The sequence below is a fragment of the Myotis brandtii genome, unplaced genomic scaffold (genome assembly GCF_000412655.1).
Source record: "Myotis brandtii unplaced genomic scaffold, ASM41265v1 scaffold650, whole genome shotgun sequence".
NCBI classification, from domain to species: Eukaryota; Metazoa; Chordata; class Mammalia; order Chiroptera; family Vespertilionidae; genus Myotis; species Myotis brandtii.
Window position 1 is genome coordinate 274,828 of NW_005370517.1, and position 3,534 is coordinate 278,361.

The 3,534-nt window shown below is 42.5% G+C and overlaps 2 protein-coding genes across 3 annotated transcripts in view; both read left to right on the top strand.

Annotated features, from left to right (window-relative positions):
- Positions 1-3,534, top strand: part of LOC102242028 (zinc finger protein 350-like) — a 116,140-nt gene that overhangs the window by 66,507 nt on the left and 46,099 nt on the right. The gene's annotated exons all lie outside the window — the stretch shown is intronic.
- Positions 1-3,534, top strand: part of LOC102241712 (zinc finger protein 883) — a 55,365-nt gene that overhangs the window by 27,685 nt on the left and 24,146 nt on the right. The window lies entirely within an intron of this gene.

Consider the following 3,534-nt stretch of genomic DNA (forward strand, 5'->3'; position numbering starts at 1 on the left):
GCAAATCTGCTGCGGTTCAGACGCTTGTCTGCCCTCCACAGACAGGACGCTCTCCTCCCCCCTGGAAACTGCCAAACTGCCATTCTTGCTCTGCCTTGAGCCCAGACTGTTAAGAGGCCTCTCTTTGAGTCAAGAGACCGAGCTCCTTGCTGGCGTATTTTGACGACCTCCGTGTGTCTCCTCTGTCAGCGAGTGTCTCCGGGTGGCCTGCCAAGGACTGAAACCCATCAGCTCTCTGGTAAATAAACCTGTGTGATTTCTTGCGTTGTTTATCTCCTGTGTCTCTCTCTCCTTAGTTTTTGGTTAAGCTCGGCCATATTAATTAATAGTAAGTACCCTTTGACGTTTGTATTGGTATATCCAAATGAAACGAACTGGGTCACCTGTGCATACGTTCCTATAGATAATTGGAACACTATTGATATGATCATGTGATTTGTGTCTTTCAGTTTGTTTATGTGATGTATCATGTTTATTGATTTGTGACTATTATACCAGCCTGGCATCCCTGGAATGAATCCCACTTGATTATAGTGTATGATCTTTTTAATATATTTCTAGATCCGCTTTGCTAATATTTTGTTGAGAATTTTAACATCTGTGTTCATCAAGGATATTGGCCTGTAATTCTCTTTCTTTGTAGTGTCTCTATCTGGTTTTAGAATTAGGATAATGCTGGCCTCATAAAAAGAGCTTGGAAGTGTTCCTTCTTGGATTTTTTTGGAATAGTTTGAGGAATATAGATGTTAGTTCTTTGAATGTTTGGTAAAACTACCCTGTGAAGCTGTCCAGACCCAGGGTTTTGTTTTGGGGGAGTTTTTCTTCTTACTGCTTATATTTCAGTCAGATTTTCTGCTTCTTCCTGATTCAGTTTTAGGAGATTGTATTTTTCTAGGAATTTGTCCATTTCATCCTCATTGTCCAGCTTGTTGTTGTATATCAATATTTGTTCATAGTATTTTCTTAAAATCCTTTCTATTTCTGTGGTATCAGTTGTTATTTCACTGCTTTTGTTTCTGATTTTATTTATTTGGGTCCTTTCTCTTTGTTTCTTGAAGAGATTGGGTAATGATTCATCAATTTTGTTTATCCTTTCAAAGAACGAGATACTGGTTTCATTGATATTTTTTGTATTGTTTTTTTAGCCTCTAAGTGATTTATTTCTCCTCCAATCTTTTTTTTTTTTTTAATTTTTTTTTTTTCTTCTTAGGGGCCATGCTAATCTTCTCTGTATCTTTCCAAATTTAGTATATGTGCTGCCGAAGTGAGCACATCTCCTCTAATCTTTATTATTTCCTTCCTTCTACTTTGGGCTTTTCTTGTTCCTCTCTTTCTCGTTCTTCAAGTGGTAGGGTTAAATATTTTTTAAAAATATATATTTTTATTTATTTCAGAGAGGAAGGGAGAGGAAGAGAGAGCTAGAAACATCAATGATGAAAGAGGTCATTGATTGGCTGCATCCAGATCGCCCCCTACTCAGGATCCAGCCCGCAACCCGGGCATGTGCTCTTGACTGGAATCGAACCCGGTACCCTTCAGTCCGCACATCGACACTATCCATTGAACCAAACCTGTCAGGGCAGCCTTTTTTTTTTTTGTATGGAAAGTTCTTTATTCACCATCTATTTTGAATGATAGCTCTTCAGGAGAATTCTCTTGTTCTTTCTTGGGGGGGGTTGCGTTTTTGTTTTCCCATTTTGGCTGCCTGTTTGCGTTTGGGTAGATCTGCTACACTTCTGATCTCTAGAGTAGGACAATGTCAGACACTGCTTGTGATTGGAACTGTGTACCCGGTTTGGAGCTATTAGCAATCCGCAGTTTGGTGGTCCCTCTACTGTGGCAGGTTCCTTTGGAAAGGACCAAGATGTGCACCAAGGTCTGCTTTTCCTATCCCTGGGCCCACAAGGAGATCAGGCAAAGACTCAAAGCCTCCAGGACCCACCTCAGCCTGCAGTCTGATTGTTGTCTGCCTTGATTACCCTCAGGCTATTGACTGCAGGGTGGAGTGAGAGGTGTTTCAACAGGGTGTGACAGTTGGGTCCCCTCCCCCCGCAAAAACTGCCTGGATGGCAAAGGTCCACAGCAGAAAGATGTCCTTCAAATCATGAGGAAATGACTTAGCACAGGATACTAGGGTGGCTGCCCTCAGAGCTCCAACCCCAGAGACCCCAGTCCTGGACTCTGCTCATACAGTTCCAGTCCACTCTGCCCTCCGTCTGCCAGAGCCCATGGTGAATGGATGCACAGGAAATTTTGTGCATTTAAGAGGGTGCCTGCATTTCCAGCCATCTCTCTGGCAGACTGCAACTCTGCGCTTTTATAGCCATATGTTTTGCGGGCACCCCCCTCAGTTCTCCTGCTCTGGGCTTGGGATCTCAGCTTGGGGTTCAGACACCAGAGTTCTTAGTGGGAACACCCACAGCCAAAATATCCTTCCAAAATTCAACTGTTGTCTATGGGAACCCAGCCATCCCTTTTGTGCTTCAGCACTGCCTACCAGTCTGTATGCAATCCCCACTTCCCGTTCTGTGTTATCAGGGTTCTCTCCAGCTAGTGCTCAGTTGATTTTTCAGGATGGTTGTCCTGCATTTTAGTTGTCTTACCAGCTTGGTCTTGGGAGCTTGTCAGTGTGCCTTCCACTTACTCCATTGCCGTTTTCTCTTCCCTTTGATATTTCTTTTATTGTATTAAGTGTCTTCACATTTCATAAAGCAGTTACTCCTTTAATCCTTTCACCTTTATGGACCAATTGTGGCCTTGAGAAATAGATTTTATCTGCATGAGTTATAAAGGGTTGCCTGGTGGGGGTGTTATTTTGATCTTGAGAAAAAATTCAAAAGTCTTGCCTTCTTGATGCTCTATGAGTTGAGGTCATAATAATAATCTATAGGCCCAGTGCATGAAAATCGTGCATGGGGGGTTGGAGGGGATGTTCCTCAGCCCAGCCTACACCCTCTTCATTCCTGGACACCTCAGGGGATGTTGGACTGTCTGACATTCCTCTCGTAATCTGGGACCGCTGGCTCCTAACCATTCACCTATCTGCCTGTCTGGTTGCCCCTAACTGCCCTCCTCTGTCAGCCTGGTCGCCCCTAACCGCCTCTGCCTCGGCCCCCACCACTGTGGCTTTTTCCAGAAAGATACCCAGAAGGATGTCCAGAAGATGTCTGGTCTAATTATCATATTACCCTTTTATTAGTGTAGAGTATAGATAATGTATGAGTCCACAATGACTTTGGTAGCCATTTTTTTCATTGACAGTTGAGGGTGAAAAATATTGCTGGGGACATACTGATTTCTGTTTCTATTCTATGGTAGGTTGTGGCCAAAAGTATTTCTTTGATAATTCATGCCAACAAACACTAAATCTTCCTTTGATGTGTAAATTGTGCGGAATTCACAGGTGTTATATGGGCTTTTGCAGTTTTTCAAAACAAAACTTTGCAGTGTATTTCACAGAACATTCTACTTATTGAGTATTGTTACTCTGGCTGTGGTGTTTTTTTTTTCGTTTTTTTTTTTTTTTGCTAAAAT